The sequence below is a fragment of the Microtus oregoni genome, unplaced genomic scaffold, assembly GCF_018167655.1.
Source record: "Microtus oregoni isolate MIOR12 unplaced genomic scaffold, Mior012 000006F_ref0000085, whole genome shotgun sequence".
Classification (NCBI taxonomy): domain Eukaryota; kingdom Metazoa; phylum Chordata; class Mammalia; order Rodentia; family Cricetidae; genus Microtus; species Microtus oregoni.
In genome coordinates, this window is record NW_024543065.1 from 18898609 (window position 1) to 18918727 (window position 20119).

Consider the following 20119-nt stretch of genomic DNA (forward strand, 5'->3'; position numbering starts at 1 on the left):
TTCTCTAGTGGGCAAAAAGCTGCCCTGGCCTCCAGGGTCAGCCCGTGGTCCACTTGGGAATGAGCTGACTTACTGTTTCTTCCTGTCTGGATCATACTCTTCCCAAGCGTTCCCACATCCGGCATTCCCCGGTCTTTTGGGGTGGTTAGATTTTTACCACCTTTTACCTGCTTCCCGCCTACCTTTCTAACCTTTTCTAACCTTTGTCAGCTGTTTTCAGAGACTTTCTCCACTCTCTCCTTTGTGCCGATTCTTGCTTCTTCCTGTTTGTGCCTCTGCTTTCTTCACTCTCATCCATTGTTCTTTTGGGGGTTAGATTTGTTTGTGCCCTCCAAGACTGATTACAGTCATGGAGAACAGAACAGGGACATGCTAGGAAAAAGGAAAACTTTAGGTATCATCGTGTCAACTTCTAAACTTCAAAGAGCCAAAAATCTGCGAAGTTTCTTCTTCCACTGCACTTGTGTCAATCAAAGTAGTTCTCCAATTATGTCCATAGGCAACAAAATATTTATATTATAAAATCATGTTTCACTGTGAACAAGAACATTTTATCAAGAGAGTTTTTTGCTTATATCAAGGCGAATATTTTGTGAGCTAACCAACAAAATCGACATGACTCATTGCATTATTTCCATGGGAAGGCGGATCTCAGGTGTGGTGCACATGCCTGCAATCCCGCTCTCAGGAGCTGGCATAGCAGGATGGTGAAGTGCAGGCCAGTACGTGCTACACAGTGAGTTTAAAGCCCTGGGTATGGGGAGGCTCTTTCTCAAGCGAACCAAACCATCCAACCAACCAACAAACAAAAAACTGAAAAGTCTGAAGTTCAAGAAACAGTTGAAGTTTTCTTTGGTTTAATTGGAGACTGTGGTTATTTGATTTGGTTTAAGTACATTTAAGTATTTTAAGAATCATATTATATTTCGTCAACCTCATACTTTGTTTAACTGCAACTTGTGTTACATAGTTTTTCCTGCTTTCTGCCCTTCTTTCCCTCTTTCCCTCCCTCCCTCCCTCGTCACCTGTCCTTTCTTCCTGCCTGCCTGCTTTTCCTTTCTTCTGTCTTTTGGGCACTTGCTTACTGAGCACGTGCTCCGCCATTAAGCCACACCCCTATTCTTTCTCTCTGTTATATTCCTAAAACCAAAAGAGAAATCAGGTTATAGCTAGACAAATGTAAATTTTCTCTTCAGTTTAAAAATGACCTTTTAAAAATCATTTCTTCACATGAGATGTATAATGCTGAAAGTAATCAGGCTAGCAATATGGTCCTTAGTGTTAGGGTTCACTCCTTATTTAACAAAGTGTCTCGTTTCCTTTGAAATCCAACTTAAAGGAGACAAGGGGGTCCGCAGAGCATCTTGCTGTGTTCTGTGAGATAATGGGGTCATGGGTTACTGTCTTAAGGGAGAGGAGAAGCGACCGCTGCCCTGGGAGGGGGTGAGGGGGCAGGGAGAAGCTGGGCAAACTGATGGGGAGCAATGTAGGCGGGAACAAAGCTGAGCTTTCATTTCACAGAAGCTATGAGAATGTGTTGCAGCTTCCAAATATTGCTAAGTTTCACACATACTTGTTACAACCCAATATGGAAAACCATGATCATAAAGAACAAAACCTCCACATAAATAAAAAGTAGAATTTTACAATGTAAGCTGGAGAACCCAGTCCCAGTAGGAAGGGGTTTCTTGCATGCTGTGATTTTATTTTTAAAACTAGACTAACATAGAAAGGGGTGTGGAGTTAGTGTTAGCTTTAGTCTCCACTTCCTGTGTAAACCATTTGGAATAGATGTTTAGTATAGATATGAAATCACCAGGGAAAACCAAACAAAGGAGAACATTATTATGAAAAATTAAACATTACTTTTCCACACAGTGTTTTTAAGGCAAGGTCAATGTGGCAAGGTGAAAGAGACTTTGGCAACATAGGTAGCTCTGGGTCCTGAATGTAATCTCCCTTACAGAAGGGCCTGTGACTCTTCTCTGTGAGCGTGAGCACAGATGTTTAGAAGGCAGGATCCTGCTGTGTCAAGTTAGTTAACCAACAGTAGCCAGTTTCTGCCTTAGACCTATGACCTGCCCAGGCATGGATTCCCTCTCATGGAACAGCCTTCAAATTCAACCAGAAGGTAGCGTTTGTTACCCCCATAATAGCCAGCCTGTTATGCACTTGTGGGCACATCTTGCCCAGCAGGCTAGTTCTGTGGTTATAGGGTTCACAGCTGGTGAAGACCACTGATGTCTTTCCACTGATGAATGGCACCCGTTGGCACATTTAAAACTGCAGCACAGTTCCCTCTTACCAAAGCGTGCTGTGTCTTCCTTTAGCTCTGACAGGCAACAGAAAGAACTGACAAAAGCATGTGTCACTTGGGGGCCCTTTGGGGACTCCCCTGATTAACTTCTGTAGGGGGTGTCTCACACCTCTGTGGGGAGGGTGAGGGGGGTGGGGTGGGGGGGTGGGAGGGAGCTACTGTCTGCCTTAAGCAGAGAAGCCTCTCTGCAGGGAACAGCGGTGAATGCAGAGATGCATGGGTGGGGGCAGAGGGAGTGGGAAGTAAGCAAGAGCGTGAAGATAGGGCGGCAGGCTGTGAAATGCCGTGCTTGACACACAACCATTGTAATAACAAATTCACAGCAGATGTGGCATTTACCTCGGGCCTTACCAAGACTGGCCCTGTGACCAGCCAATCATGAATGGGGGAGGGTGCCTTCCCCTTATTGCTGAACTATTAGTTGTTGATAGGTTTGGGGGGAGGAAAGGAGGGATCACCATTCGGTTGTGTACCCAATGCTGAGTCTACCAGGCCCCAACAGAGAGCCCCACACCCACAGTCACACAGGTGGTGACCCTGGTTAGATGCAGTCGGTCACAGTACCAAATGAACACACAAGAGTGTGAGGAAGAGATAAGAGTGGCTAGCGGGGGTTAAGGCGAGCGTGGTCCGTCTGTGTGTGAAGTGCAATTGTCAAAGAACAAATTTAATTAATTCTTAAATTAGGGAGAAAGAAGTTCCCCCACAAAAGGTCTCATTCTCTAGAAAGATAACTCAGAGGCAAGTAGGCCAGAAACAATGCATGTTTCTCTACTCCACAGGGCCATGTTTGCAAGGAACAGCCGATTGAGCTCAGGGTGCTTGCTGAGATGGACATGTTTTTTGCTTGTTTTGAAATATAATCACATCATTTTTCTCATTCTGTTTCCTTTCTCTCCAATTCCTCTGACATGTATCCCTCTTCCAGCCTTGCTCTCTTTCGAATTCATGACCTCTTTATTGTTTTACATACACACATGCCTAAATGTATAAATACAACCTTCTCAGTCTAGATAATGTTATTTGTCAGTATACATACACATGCACAAAACACTCTCACACAACAAACAAAAAGTACTTACCTGTTGAAATAGGAGCGGCGGGGCTACATTCCTTGCACCCGGCCGCCCGCAAGGCTGGCTTTATACCACGAAAACTGTATTCTTTTAAACATTGCCTGGCCCATTAGTTCCAGCCTCTTATTGGCTAGCTCTTACATATTGATCTAACCGATTTCTAATAATATGTGTAGCCCATGAGGTGGCTTACCAGGGAAGATCTTAACCTGCGTCTGTCTGGTGTGGGAGAATCATGGTGACTCACTGACTCAGCTTCTTTCTCCCAGCATTCTGTTCTGTTTTCTCCGCCTACCTAAGGGTTGGCCTATCGAATGGGCCTAGGCAGTTTCTTTATTAATAAGAAATCACTCCCACATCACTTACCAGTCAGGTGTGATAAATGAACAGGTAAAATACAAGCACTTTGGGCTATACAGGTGGAGACAGGAGGGTCTGAGTTCCTGGTTCTCCTAGGCTACACAGCAAGACACTAGCTCAACAAATAGGTGTTAAAGATGTAGCTAAGTGGTGGGATGCTTGTCTAGCATGTACGGTGCCTTGAGTGTGATCCTCAGCAAGTCACTAAAAATAATAATAATAATAATAATAATAATAATAATAATAATAATAAATATATGGTTCATATTCTCTCATGTTAAAATTCAAAGGATGTGGGGAGAAGGAACTCTGCTAGCATATCTTGACAAGCTTAGAGTCTCCAAATTAATTCCTGCAATCACTTAGCCTTGGGGCAAGAGGGCTGCAAGCTGGAGGCCAGTGTGGTTATGCTGTGAGTTCTAGCGCAGTCTGAAGACAGGTTTATCAGTCAGAGGCATATGGGAGGGGGTGGGGGGAGGAAAGGAAGGGAGAAATGGTGTGATTCAATTAGAATCTCAAAGAGTAAAAGAGAAAGAAAACCATTTATAAAATCAGACATACCTAATGAAAATGTAGTTACCAGATTTTTATAGCCACAGTGCGAGATCCCCTAAAATCATCTTATCAGGGATCTTCAGATGAATTCTACTTAGTATTTACAATCAGTTGCTTCTTGGAAGCTTGCAGGCGTCTACTCCACACCTTCCCTTGGAAATAATTGCACAGCTCCCACTTGCTAACTGGTGTTCTTTCAAGTTCAAGCTGCAGCTCCCTGTTTACTACTCTAGTGCCTTACCCCAGCGTGGTTATTATTACCACTATGGAATGTCAGGAATGACGTAAACATCTACATCCAGACTCTGGACACTTTTCCATTTTGGAGCTGTGAACTCCAAAAATAACATTTTGGTACAAAGTACTTGTTATACAAAATTAAAATTTAGGGCGATGTTAAAGTGTGTGTGTGTGTGTGTGTGTGTGTGTGTGTGTGTGTGTGCACACGCGTGCGTGCGTGCGAGTGTTCGGTGGAAGACTCATTTCTATTTAAAGTTCTAGTGCTTAGCTAGGTATGGTGATGCATACCTGTGATCCCAGCAAATGGGAGATAGAAACAGGAGGACCAGGAAGATCAGGAGTTCAAGGTCATCCTGTACTAACATTGAATTTGGAACATCCTAGATTACAAAAGACTCCACTTAAAAATGTGTCTGCATAGGTGCGTGTGTGCATTTATGGATGCCTGTGTATGTGTGTGTGTGTATATAATAGCAATTTATGATATTATATTAGTTACTTGTGTTATTGATGAAATACCTGACAAAAGCAACTTAAGGAAGGAAGGAAAGGAGGGAGGGATCGAGGGAGGGGGACAGGCAGGGAGGGAGGGAAGAAGGACTTATTTGGGCTCACAGTTTGAGAACATTGTCCACCATGGTGGGGAAGGTATGGTGGCAGAAGCTTGATTGGTCAACTTGACTACATCTGGAATCAACTGAAACCCAAGAAGGCTGGGCACACTTGTTCTTGACTGAACTATTTGAGGTGGGTCAAGAAGACCTACCTTTAATCCAGATCTTTTGATATGGGAAGATCCAGTTGAAATCTGAGCTGCACCTTCTGGTGGCAGTCCATATAAGGGAAAAGGAAGAAGGCAGTACTTTCTCTTTTCCTACTTGCCCTCACTCTAGCTGGCGAGTTCATTCCTTTACTAGTATTCAGGCCCATTTCCCTGGGATTCTGGCGTATGTACTGAAGACCAGATGAGATCGTCAGTCTTGTGGGCTGAACAATTACTGAATTCTTGGACTTCCTGTCAGTAGACAGTCATTGTAGGATGACAGACTGTAACCTACTCTCATAAATCTCATATATATATATATATGTATGTATATACATATATAATAAATCCCATTTATAAATAAATATATATTTAGTTCTGTTTTTGTAGAAAACCCTAATACACCACTGGACAAAAGAATAAGAGAACCCCACAAATAAGGAAGTGTGTATTTACATATAAACTGCCGTGACCAAGAAGTGTAGGACCATGAAGTGGTTACTCTTGTCATCACTGTAGACAAATTCTTGGCAGAGACAGTTAAAGGAAGTAAAGACTTCTTTTCCTCACACTTTCAATGACCCAGTTCTTGGTTACTTGGCTCTGGGTTTCTGGGCCGGTGATAGGGCAGAATGTGGTAGGGAAGCAGGTGGCAGAGGCTCTTCTCATGGCAGATGGGAAGGAGAGACGGAATGTAGGAGAGAATGGAAGTTAAGACTTAGCCCCCAAGACATGCTCCCAGTGAGCTACTTATGCCAGCAGTTCCTCCTATACCCCAGTAATGCTACCATGCTCTGAAGCCATCAAGAAATTTATTTGCTTATTATGCCCAAGTCCTCATGGTCTCATTGTCACTGGAGATGCCCTCACAGACACAGTCAGAGGTGCACTTTACAAGTCTCCTAGGCATTTCTCAGTGCAAGCAAACTTGGCAATTAAGACTGGCTATCTAGGACTTTACTTGATAGAATGAGTCTATGATATTTAACCTGCAAGAGCTGACTCAGGTTTTGTATATCCAAACCTAAGAGCTAACACATTTTTTCTTTAATAGTTTTATTAAAATCAATACATTTGAAATGAATATTAATACAGCTAAAAAACATACCAAAGCAGTATGATGTTATATGAGTATAATGTAGGTTTTATTTTATTTTTTTTTTGCTACCTGTGGGGGAAAAATGGTCTGATAAAAAGTGACCTTTCATTAATTTTCTCACTACTGTGACAAAATATGAAAAAGCAACTTAAGTGTGTAGAGGGGTTATTTTGGCTCATAGTTCTAGGGGATATAGTCCATGATGGTGGGGCAGGTCCAAGGCCAGGTCTAGAAGGTAGCTGGTCACAGACACTTCATAGTCAGGATGCAGACAATGGCGAATACGAGCGTTCGGTTTGTGTTTTCTTCTATACTCAGTTCCCGAGCCCATTCCACAAAGTCAAGCTGCTCATATTTAGGATGGGTCTCTTTACATCAACTACTCCAAATTAGAAAATCCCTCACAGACGTATCCAGAGGCTTACCTGTTACATTTTCTAGATTCTAGATCCTGCCAAGTAGATAGCCAATATTAACTATCACAGGTAAGAAATATAATTAGAAATAAGAATAAAATAATGATTATAATAAAACCATTATGGATATCAAAGGTATTTATCCTAGATTATTTTTTTCTAATCCCTTATCTAATTTTTCTCGTTTTTGTTGTATTCTTGTTTGTTTTTAAGATAGCTCTTTTTCTATAGTCTTAGCTCACCAGGAATTCACAGTGTAGTCAAGGCTGATCGCAAACTGACAGTGATCCTTCTGCCTCAGCCTCCAAGGGACAGAATTGCATGTATAAGTTGCCATATCAGGTTTTCCTATAATACGTTATTAAGTCATGGGAGGTACAAAGTCCTGTTCAAAGAAAACTTGGCTGGGTGTTGTGAGGCCCTCCTACCATCCCAACACTTGGGAAGCTAAAGCAAGGGAGCTTGGGTTTGAGGTCAGCTGGAGTATAAAGTGAGACTCCAGAAGAAAAAAAAAAAATAGGTGGGGGGGGTGGATGGATGAGGACAAAAAGAAAGAAAAAAAGATAAAAATAAAATGAGGAACAAAGAAAAACACCCATCATTTTGAAATCTGCTGTCAGCCATTTTGAGATCACTGGGCTGCTAAGCAGCCCTGACTGCTCTTAACATTGAGTATTCTCTTTCTAGGTCCACAATAATTAGTATTCTAGCCCTTCCCAGTCCTTGCTTCTCAATGCCTCATGATTCTGTGCAGGAGCTTGAGGGCATCTTGGCACAATATGCTCTACAGGAAGCAAAAGCCAGCATCAGTTATAAAGTGGGTCTGTTTGTTCTAACTGTCTTCTCATTTAACAACTATAACCCACGTCTCTTAATTTTGACATTAAGAACATTCAATATTTTTAAGGTTAAAGGAACCGCATTTTCTCCGTTGGGTTAATGGTAGGAGGCTGGCAACCCAGGGGAAGTTCTGTAAGCGCCTGACTCAAAGGCGCTTGTGCAGAGCCAAGGAAATACTGGTCTCTCAAAGCAAATGCCATTCGCACAATAATTCCGTTGTGGACTCTGATGCAAGCTCTCTTTCAGCAAGAGCAAGAGAGCAGGAAACTCCTCCTCAGCTTTGGGGTGTGGATGGCTGACATTTGAGAGTCACCTCAGATTGTCGTACGAGCTCTGTCGGATCTGAAGTTTTTGTAGGAACTCAATTGTTCGTAGAGAATTATTTTCTCTCCCGCCTGCCACCTACCTCATGGATTGTCATATCCACCTACTATCTGATGCCTAAACTATAATGCTAGCCAAGTTTGCTCACTGAGGTGGAATTTTGAGGAGTTTTTCATAGCTTTTGATGTTTTTCTGAATATTTTCAGTAAAGAATGTGTATCGTTTTGAGAATATTTACTTTTAATGTTCATCGTGTGTATTCTCCAAGCATGGTGCTTTGCTTCTCAAGGAAATTTTCATTTAGCGTATTCTGTATGTTTGTGCGTATTTGTGTGGGGGCAGATATGTATACAGATGTGTATCACATGTGGGCACATGCATGACAAAGACCAGAGGTCAACAATAGGCATCTTCCTCCATTGTTCTCCACCTGATGTTTTGAGTCAGAGTCGTCCCTGAACCTGGAACTCACTGATCGGCTGATTGGCCAGTGAGCTTTAGGGATTGGTTCATCTCTGCACACCTGGAGCTAGTGTTAACACATGCCAGCCCTGAGCCTTGGGTTTTGAACTCAGCATTCTTGGCAGATGCTTTACCAAGTGAGCCATCTCCCCCACCCATATAATATCTTTAAGAAATAAAATAAACTTTATAAAGATATTTTTAAAAGGAGCTATGCCAAAGAAAGGACACACTCAGATCTATCAGTTAAATTTCTGGTCCTTTTCCTGTGAGATTATACAACCCCTTCAGCAAGACTTTTTACTTAATAGAAACAGAGAGATCACCTGTTAAAATGCCACCCAGATTAAAATGCCATGCACATTCTCACTCTGAATTCTATTGTAATTTAGAGAGTGAGGTTTCAAAATGTGCAAAAGAGAAGTCAAGCTGATGTCTGCGATGCATCACGAGAGGCTCACATACATGTTCTGTTTGTGGATCACATGAGTGGAGTGAAGACTGAATGTTTCTCTAGTGCACTCAGCTCCCTGTGGGCTCTTCGCATGTAGGCCGTCTCTAGGCCACCGGAGGCATTTCACTCTGACACCCTCGTGAAGACTTTGACACAGATATAAGTTGAGACACAATGTCACGGAGACATGCTTAGGGAAACAACAACTATGTCAACACCACCCTTCTGCCCTTGACCTTGCACAAGCAGACAACCAGCTAGGGAACTCTAGTCTCTTTTGGCTCGTCTGGCTAAGGTCAAATGTAGGAGTAAAGAATTCCAGCAAGTTCAGAGGCCACGGCCACATACTTCATGCATAACCTAATAATTTCACCCACATAATTCCCTTCTCAGTCCGTTCTTGCAATGACTACTTCCTAGCTAACATGGCTAGAGTCTGACTTTCATCGTCTTTAATTTTTACCCATTCTTTCTTTCTTTACTGTGTCTGGTCACTCTGCTCAAAAGGCAAAATTGTATCTGGGCTCAGGGTTCATGCTCAGCCCCTAGAAGAGATCAGATGTGTGAATTAATAATAATAGGATTTGGCAATTGGTAAGGAGTAAATTGTGTGGAAACATAGAGAATGGAAATTGGGGCTGTGCATGGCAAAAGGTTCCCACGGGTGACAAATAAGCTGACTCTTGGCCCTAAGATTTAACTTTATTTTTATTTATGTGTAAGTGTGCATGCCTCTCCGTGTGTGTGTGTGTGTGTGTGTGTGTGTGTGTGTGTGTGTGTGTGCATGTGAGTGTGAGTGCCCGTGAAGCCTAGAGGATCAGATCCCCTGGGGGTGGAGTCATACATAATGGTGAGCCACCTAACATGAGTGCTGGGACCAAATTTGCGAGAGCAGCAGGCTCTCTAAATCACTGAGCAATGTCTCCAGCCCTGGGCTGACCCAAGAGTAGGTGCAGAGTTGATGAACTGTCAAACAAACATCTCAGGTCCAAGAATGCGTGACACAACACACGGCTTCAGAAGCATCTTAGGGGCCGGGCCGTGGTGGCGCACGCCTGTAATCCCAGCACTCGGGAGGCAGAGGCAGGCGGATTTCTGTGAGTTCGAGACCAGCCTGGTCTACAGAACTAGTTCCAGGACAGGCTCCAAAACCACAGAGAAACCTTGTCTCGAAAAAAACCAAAAAAAAAAAAAAAACCAGAAGCATCTTAGGAAATTCAGGGACCTGCAAGTTGTTTGGTTTGCCTGGCTCAGCTGAGAAAAAAGGAATCAGAAGAAAGACTACTTTCACACACTCAGTGGTTCTTTCCATAAGCTGTCTGGATGACCGGAAGTAGCCGCATTCACTGTTGGTCAACGGTTGAGGACGCTGCAGTATTTGCTGCACAATGTTGCAGAGGAATAGGAGATAGTAAAGTATCGTGGGTGGATGGTGGTACATGCTTGTAATCCCAGTCCTTGGGAGACTGAGGCAGGAGTATAGCCACAAGTTTGAGGCCAGCCTGGGTGGCACCGTGTGTTCCAGTAGGACCTTGGATACATAGCAAAACGTTGTTTCCAAAAAAATGTTTTTAATTAAATAAACAAAGTATAAACTAAAGTGTCATTTTTAACTTCTGCACTGTGGCTTTAACCTCCTGCTATTTCAGCCAGCGATTGCCTCTCCGCAGTTAAAGCCTGGCCGCTCAGGCCACAGCCTAGTGGGAATTCGCTGTTGCTAAAGGTAGCTTTACCTAAATCTCTGTCGTTTTATTTATAAATAAAACTCGGGATTCAACGGTTGGGTGAAAACATGCTAGTTCAGAGAGGTTGTATAGCACCTGGCCAACCTCCTCTTCTGCAAACAAACAAAAAGCCTCGCTACTCCCAATCCCTCCCTTCTACTTCCGGTACATTTCTGTCTCTTCCAGATGCCCTCTGATTCTCTGTGATGACTTTCTGTTAACTAGTTGCGAACTCAGCCTCCTGACCCAAGGTTAATTTTATTTAATTAACACAAACGCAAACTCAGGGTTCACAGTGTGATTGGATATCCCCCAACATTAAAGCGTGCTGAGCCCTGTGATCAAATAATGGCAGAGGCTTCAGGAAACACAAAGGGCGTGCATACGCTGGAGTTTGGTGAGTAGGGCTCTTCCGAGGTGCTGCCCCATTTTCTGAAATGAAGGACTCTTTTTGGCAGCTTCTGGGCGTGGTCCTAGAAGACGCTTACAGAGCATAATGTAGCCATGATCTTAATTTCTTCTTTCAGACAAATGTTCCATGTGGTCCAACTTGTATTGTGGCTCCAGAGCTTCCCCCAGCAGGCTCAGAGCCTCTGTCCTAGCCACAGTGTGGCTTTTCTCTCTGCCCACCGATGCTTCCTCTATCCACTCGTGCTACTGGCCACAGGGAACACTCTTAACAAATACTGCAGTTTTGGGAGTTGTTTTCTGAAGTGTCCTTGAGCAAGTGCTGGCCTGAGTCATTTCGAGTCTGTGCTCAAGCCGGGATGGCTTTTAGCAGGGAAGTGACCTGATGATGTGTGTAAGGGTACAAAATGGAAGACAGGGAGATCAATTAGAATGTTGTTATAATAATCTGAGCAAGAAATGATTCGGACGGGTGAGATGGCTCAGTGGTTAGGAATGCTGACAGCCTGGGTTCAATCTCCAGAATCGGCATGGTGGAAGGAACAAACCACTTCCCTCAAATTGTCCCTTGACCTTCTTGTGGTGGCATGCTAGTAATAAATGCAAAAAAAAAAAAAAAGAGCTGTACTCTAGGGGCCTAAGAACATGGTTCAGCCAGTAAGGTACTTGCCTAGAAGTATGAGAATTGCGAACTAGTATGACCCCTGGATCCCACGTGAAAATGTCATGCTGGGAAGTCAGAGGCAGGATGGTCCTTGGGTTTATTGCAGTCAGACTAGCCAACTCAGGCCAGTCAAAGACCCTGGCAAAAATAAAAAAATAAAAAGGGAATTACATCGCGGGCGGTGGTGGTAGATACCTTACACCTTTAATCCCAGCACTTGCGAGGCAGAGGCAGGTGGATCTCTGTGCGTTCAGGCCAGCCTGGCCTACACAGCTAGTTCTAGGACAGCCAGGGAAATACAGACAATCCCTGTCTTCAAAAAACCAAAAAGGAATAGTACTCCAGAAGAATAACCCTGAGGTTGGCCTCTGGCCTCCACAGACCCATAGATGAATGCATACCTACACACATGCAAACACACACACACACACACACACACACACACACACACAAATGAGTGCAGGAATGTTTGGAATCTAAGTGAATGTGGTGACAGGATGTAGAAAAAGACAGATCAATAAATGAATGCATTTACAGGCAATATTGGTTAAGTGGATAGTTGGTGGGCATGGTAGAAATCATCTATGTCTCCTAAGTCTATGACTTGGCACAGAGTATAAATTTTGGGGTCACTAGTCAAGATAGTGAACTGGAGGAGAAGCAGAGTCATCAGTGACTAGAGTGAGTTCTCATCTGGAGTCAACTCAGTTTAGGAAATGCTTGGCAGATGGACAAAAACACACATGGATAGCAGGAAGACGGTCAACGCTACAGCTGTGCGAATCATCAGTAAGCTTCCGTTGGTGGTAATGAGATTGGTGGGTCACTGCTCTGGCCAACAGAGGCCAGATCTCCAAGCCACTAACCCAACCATTTTCTGACTCCCCATCAGAGTGAAACAAGAAACCACCTTCAATACTATGGATAGTGTTGCTTGTAGCTTCTGTCCTAGGTACCTAATGTTAGCTCTGTTAGAAAGAAAAAAAAAAGACCTTATTATCCCCCCCGTGTAGCTTTTTTTCCCTTCCACTCTACCTCTTTTTAGGCCCACATCTCATCAAGATTTCCTACTTTCTTTTTAATTAGATGAGAAACTTGGGGCTCAGAAAGACTATTTTGTCCAAAGGCCATGCCTGGTGAGGAAATCCAGACTTCTTATGGCTAAATGTTCTCCTTCAATAAGCCATGAAACAAAGAGACCCCACAATCTTCTTAGCAAAAATATCTCAAAGCAGCATAAAGACATGCTTCTCAAATAAAGGCGTGCTTACTAGGAGTGGAGGCATACTCTTGTAGGTTGAAAGAAAAAAGAAAAAAAGAAAAAGCTGATTGATCAATGAATGATCTCGACTCATGAAGAAATGCTCACATCTCTAGTTGTGGGGGAAGTACAAATTCAAACCACAGGAGCTATCATCTTACACCTGCTAGGTGACTCATAAAATGACAAATGATGTCAAAGGGAACCCTGAATGCCATTGGTGGGACCTTAAACTAGTACAGCAAACACGGAAAATAGTCTGAAAGTTACTCAAAACAGAATTTCTATATGATAGAAGCAATTTTCCTTCTGAGTATTTAGCCATGGGACTTGAAATGTGTATGTTCACAACAAAGATGCATAAGCAGTGTTAGTGTGAGCGAATTACTGAATTAAAAATGTGGGTCTGTGTATACAATGAATACTGTATGGCTGGCCTAGTTCGGTTATCATTGCTATGATGAAACATCATGAACAAAATCAAGCTGGGGAGGAAAGGGTTTGTTTGGCTTAAACTTCCACATCACAGTCCTTCACTGAAGGAAGTCAGGACAAAAACTCAGACAGGGCAGGATCTCAGAGGCAGGAGCTGATGGAGAGACCATGGACGAGTGCTTGCTCCCCATGGCTTGCTCATCCAGCTTTCTTACAGAACCCAAGACCTGCCCAGGGACGGCCCCACTCGCAATGGGATGGGCGCTCCCCCATCAGTCACCAAGAAAATGCCCTACAGGCTTGCCCACAACCAGATCTTTCAGAGGCATTTTCTCAACTGGGGCTCTCTCCTCTCGGATGACTCTAGCTTGTGATAAGTTGACAAAAAAAAAAAAAAAACAAAAAAAACAAAAAAAAAAAAAAACAACCAAACAAACAAACAAAAAAACCTAGCCAGTATGTCAGTTTTTGAAACAAGAGAAACTCCACCATAGCTACTGCACTGGTTGCCTTCTCATTTTCCTGACAAAATACCTGACAGGAAGCAGCTGAAGGAAGGAGAGGTTTATTCTCGCTTATAGTTTGAAGGGATAAAGTCTTTCATGGGCAAGGAAGGTCTGGTGACAGGAGCATGACAGCAATGGTCACACTGTGCCCCCAGCCAGGAATCAGAGAGAGAGAGAGAGAGAGAGAGAGAGAGAGAGAGAGAGAGAGAGAGAGAGAACGGGAAGTGGGGCCAGGCTGTAATATCACAAGACCCACCCTGGATCACCCTCTTCCTCTTAGTAAGGCTCCACCTCCTAAACGTTCCACAAGGTTTCAAAACAGTGCCATCATCGGGGACCATGTTTTCACACATATGAACCTCTGGGGGACATTTTCCCACCACATCACAACAGCTGTAATGCAGAGGGACAGGGGAACATCAAGCTTAACTTGCTGGGCTTTCTCCCTAGTCCCAGGCTATGCTCTGCCTCCCATTCATTGCCTCACCTTCCCTTATTCTCAATAAATCTCAATTACAACTTCAATAACCAAGTCTTTCATAATTGAGAAGCTCCTCACACACACAGGAGCTCCTGAACATTACAAAATACCTTACCTCTCATTTTTATCTTGTCCATTGCAACTTACAATAGCATAGGCAAGCACCTAGTAATATTCTTTAAAATATTAATATTTAAAACAATAAATCTTCTTTTAAAACTTCACTTGAATAATTAAAAGAAAAATGTATCTAGTTTTGGTAAAGAAAAAGTTTTAATTTTTTTTGCTGTTGTTTGTTCAGTTTTTTGAGACAGGGTCTCACTATATAGTTCTGGCTGCCCTGGAACTCACTATGTAGACCAGGCTGGCCTACAAACTCAGAGATTTGACTGCCTCTGCTTCCCAAGTACTGAGATTAAAGGCATGTGTCACCACTTTTAGAAAATTTACTTTTCAAACAGTATGAAGAAATACAGCCTCCATTGTTACATATTTTTTGATTAGGAGTGGGCGTACGAGCTGTGAAATTGTACTTTTGTCTTCATTATACTAATTGAAATGGGATTTTTTTCTTTTTATCAAGCAGAATTTTTTTTGTAGACTTAAGTATGTTGCTGGAAAGATTGAAGTGAATACTTATAATAATAACTTTATGAACTAGGTATGGTGATTCATGCCTGAAATTCCCACACGTGGAATGCTGAGACAGGAGGATTGGCCCCAAACTTGAGACCAGCCTGGGCTGCAGAATGAGAACCTATCTCAATTCTCCCCACCCCATCCCTCAAAGACAACAGTAGAAACAAAACAGAAGGAAAATAGGGAAAGACAAAATGAATACAGTCAAATGAAGCCAGGGGAATTTTGTAAATAAAATACACCTTGCAAGATAACCTGAGTGTGCTTGCATGTTAGCACCAAATACTTCACTCTGGGTTTTCAAAGCTCTTTTTAGAGGCTCACCCCAGTTAGACAGTGTCTAGAAGATGTGAACCACTCAGTTGCTCTGGACAAAAATACCCCCACCCCCAGATTACCAAACCCAGTGAGAAATAGTCCTAATAGACAGATACAAAGACCTTATAGAAAAATACAACAGCAACTGTCTTTACAGCCAGCATGGTACAATTCCATGAGTTGTTCAGTGCATGCTACAGGCACATGGCTCTTTTCATAAGAAAGTTTACTAAACTTTTTCCTGGTTGTGTGGCATTCTCAGCACCAGCAGTAATAGTCCAGTATGTGGTGCCAAATAAGAACATTCTTCCGATCAATTAGTTTATTTCTAATTGAAACCACCTAAACCATTTAGATGGTTCCAACACGGCTCAATAACCTTGAGAAACGTTGAGGTCAGCGTACTACTAGATAGAATGCAAGCAAAAGGGGAAGGTGGGGAGTTCATTGTCCCGCCCGGTTTCTGTTGTTACCATATGGAATAACAAGCCTGCCTCCATTTTAGAAGCGTAACAGTGCAAATAGGTTTATTTTAAGGTTTTGATCAGCTCTCTCTTTTCTCTCCTCATCTTTGAATCAGGCTAGTCAGTAGATTAGTAAAGCAGAGGCCTCTGCTGCTGCAGGGCATGGAAGCCCACAACTGTAATCCCAGCATTCAGAAGGATGAAACACAAGGATCTGTGTGAGTTTCAGGCCAACCTGGGCTACACACTGAGTTCCAGGGCAACCCAGACTACAGAGTGAACTCTTGCCTAAAGACATAAAAACAAACAACCCCTCTGCTTGTATCACATATGACTTCAGTTTGCTGAAAGCAAGCCAGGTGGTCAAGCCTGACAAGCAATAGGCGGGGAGATAATCTCTGTCTCCTTGGACGGAAGGCACCGCCAAGCCTCCTGACAGATGAGCGACTCTACAGCAGAGGGGACAAGGGACGGCAAAGTATCCAACGGCCGTATCCACGGTTCCATGGCTCTTCTCGTTCTCTTTGACTTTCCACTTAGTCCAGCTATGTGTGGCTTAGTGAGTAACAAAGGCTACATGCCAAGAATTTCCCAATAGGCCCTTTTATCACATGTGAACCCTGTGGAGTGCACATGCCTACACAGAGCCTGAGGAGACCGGCATGTCACTCAAGGTAGTGTCTTGATGCAATGAAGGGACATAGTAGACAAGATATCCGAGGCTGCTGGTGGGGTAACATGGAATACGGTTTAAGTGAACTTTGAATTTTTTTTTGAAATTAAAATACAATTACATCATTTCCTCCTCTCCCTTTTCTACCTTCAACCCCTCCCATATATCCACCCCTTTTCTGTCTCAAGTTCATGGCCTCTCTTTCTTTAATCACACATACACACACACACACACACACACACACACACACACGTAACATTAAGCAAACTTAAAAAATATATGTAAGTAGGAGGCACATGTTCTGAGACAAAGATAAAACATTTGCTATCACAATAAGATGAGCTAAAAAATAGTTGTTCAATATCAGGTATTATGTGTTATGCATAATTGATTATGTTAGACTTTTACAGTTATCAGTGTCGTGGTTTTGCTTATACCAATATCACCATGAACACGAGTGACGTGATGGCTATGATACTGTGACAAGCACGATGTCATCAGTGCTAAGAATTGTTCTACCCATTCTCAGCTTACAGGACCACTGTTCCATGTTTCAGGTACTACATCAGCCGAAACACTGTTAGAATGCACATGACTGTATTTCTAACACGGGTGAAGTTGGAGGTGTCAGGAAACTTAATGGTCTTTGTATATATATATATTTTTTTCGTTTTTATGGATGAGAACTGGGTGTGGTTCAGAGGGATGAAGGGACTGGGCTGAGGCTATGTCTCTGCACAGCTTATTGCACTGAAACAAATGATGTAACTCTAACATTCTTCCCTGCAGTCTATTGCCAAACCGCAACTCTACGTGGAATTGTGAGTTTGGTTTTGGTGGTGAGTACAGTCTGCCTCCAGAAGTCAAAGCGTGGGCCAGTTGCAGGTATAAAGCCCTTTGGTAATTCACCATCAGGAGACTGGAAATTCTGATTTGGAAAAATATTTTATTTTTCATAGTGACTGCTGCTGAGCCGGGGGAGGAATTTCTAATGAAAATATTTATGGATCCTGGGTTATTATTTTAAAATAGGTAATAGTTCTGGAAGGAGACATTGGGGTTCTTTCCCAGATTGCTCCCCATTGTCCCCAGGTTTCATCTAACAAAGAATCAAATGTGAGGAAGTGCTGGGGGTGGTGAGATGGACCAAGAGTGCAAGATTGCCAGAGACAGAAAGCAGGTCTCGAGCAGGGCCGGTTGGAGCTGATTCTGTGTTTGAAGTCACTATAATCACCAGCGGCTGTGTATCTGGCTTACTCCTCAAAAGCAGATCTGAGCTGGTAAGCAAGCGGGAAGCCGAGATGCACTGGGCATGGTTTGCTTTGAGAGACAGGAACAGCTGTTCCTTTGGGGCAGACAGAGAGTCTGTCCTCACCGCTGTTCCTAGATGATGATATTGCTCCCAGCTTTTCTCTATGTCGTTCACTGTTTCCATCCCCGAGGTCGGTTTGACCGGATATTATATTTTTAAGAGCCACTTTGTAGCTGAGGTTATCTGTTACTCATACGCTGTGTAAATTGGAATGCCTCTTTAACATTTCACGGTTTTCCTTCGAGTTTATTTACTTCAATAAATCAGCTCCCTCTGGCTAGAAACTTGACTCCTGGGGATGACATCATCTTGAAGGGCTGCAGGGCTGTGTGACAGCCACAGGATAGTTTTTCTGAGAACTGATGATCTGGCTACACATCAGAAGCCAGATAATTAGTGACCAACCAACATGAGAAACAAAAGGCATTGATTAGACAGACAGTTTTAAAATAGAAAAACAGGGACTGGTGTACAATAGGTGTTAAAATAATTATTTCCTATCCTCATATTGCTGAGTTCTCTTTATTTTAGCCTCAAACAGATGGTCCCCAGTTTCCAACTGTGATCTAGTTTTTTAACAACAAAAATTCACAGATCTCTACATACTAAAAATTGTAGTAGGAGTTTCCTGAGGAAATACATATGGCGAAACACATACTCATGACTCAGGAATGCTTATAAAGCCAGACTTTACTGAACAACAACAACAACAACAACAAAAAAAAACAATCATTTTAAGACTGGGTATACAAACCAGCGCAAACCCCCTAATTCAGGGTACAGATAAGTGTGCTTGTGGGCTCCCTTGTAATAATTTTAAAGCTTCCCAGAGATTTCAGGCCTAAGGTTGGCATCTAAATTGTTTTTGTCTGTCAATTTGAGGAGCTGTTCTATTTAGGGACATTGCTAGTCTCCTCTCTCCACAGGCCCTATGTATTTCTTACTAACCAGCTCAGATAAGACATGATATAATGAACAGAGCCCAGGTTCTTAAAAGGGAGAAGATTAAATTATTTACTTATTTATTTCTTATCTACCAATATAATTTCCTTGAGGAATGCAATATTACTGAAAATGTTTTGCCTTCTGGAAAAGTTATTTAAGCTGGGGCTTGTAGGATGCTTATTCAAACAAATTCAGCAGTTTAATTTGAGGGTCAAATTAGAGAAGGCAGCATTTAATACGTGGTGGCGGGCCAGTCACTTTTTCTGTCTCTTCCTATTTCCAAGCAACTGCTGTGTCTTTTCAAACTTATAGTAGGTAGTGGGCAGGGCTGGAGAAGTAACCTAGGTTGAAGATTTACCTTTACCATGTTTTTACAAAGCTCTCTGGACCTCTACCTTTTGTCAATAGAAAAACAGACCCAAGTTGCAGGAGAGTTCATGATCTTGTACTTGAGCTCTTTCTCTCGTTCCTAAATGAAATTGGATGGCTGAAGTTCAACATATAAATAAGATAGCCCCAATACACAGCTTCCACATGCAGCTAAAAATGTTCATTTTCAAAAAAATAAAATAAAACAAACATAAATCAAACAAGAAAAATGTTCAGTAGGCACAAATGATGCCCTAAGATAGTGTGTAAGCCACCAATACAGTTCCTGCTAGAGACTTAACTCTATACAAAGACTCAGTTCTATACAAAATGTCTAGGCATTCGTTCTCAGCGAGGTGTATTCCTGCCCAAACACTGCTAATTGCCATTTACCGAGCACAGCTGGCCCTGACGATCATGGGCACTTGCAATATCAAATTGGAAGTCAGAGGTGGGAATGGAGAGTGGTTATGGCAGGTTTTATATTGTTAAGGAATCATGCCATCAGGCAACGGTGACTCAGTGCCATGTTCTGCCTCATGCTCATAATGTTTTTCTCAAAGACCCTGGCCTGGGTCAGGAATGGGCTGTGCATCAGTGTTAGCAGGAAACCTTGGGGTTCCCTTTTTGGGCTCTTCGTCTTGTTTATAAAATAATTTAAAAATAGACACAGAAGGATGCTGAGGGACAGTTTTACTAGTGTTGTAGAGGACAATAACAAGATAGGCAGGCTGTAAGTTTCGGCATCTGGTGGAAAGAGAAGAAGGTTGAAGTGGAAGAGGAGAAAGTCATGCTATCAAGAAAGCAGGCAGGTTCAACAGTAGAGGTTAGCTCTGTCATGGAAGGAGATGGGGGCAAGGAGAGTTTCAGAGACTACGTGAGAAAGCCCAGAATGTCCAAACAAACATGCTTAGGGATTTGGCTCATATCCAAAAGAATAAAAAAGGAAAAAATTGTATTTTCTGAGTTATAAAAGCAGTCCCTAGCTGAGCAAAAGTACATAAGGTTAATGAT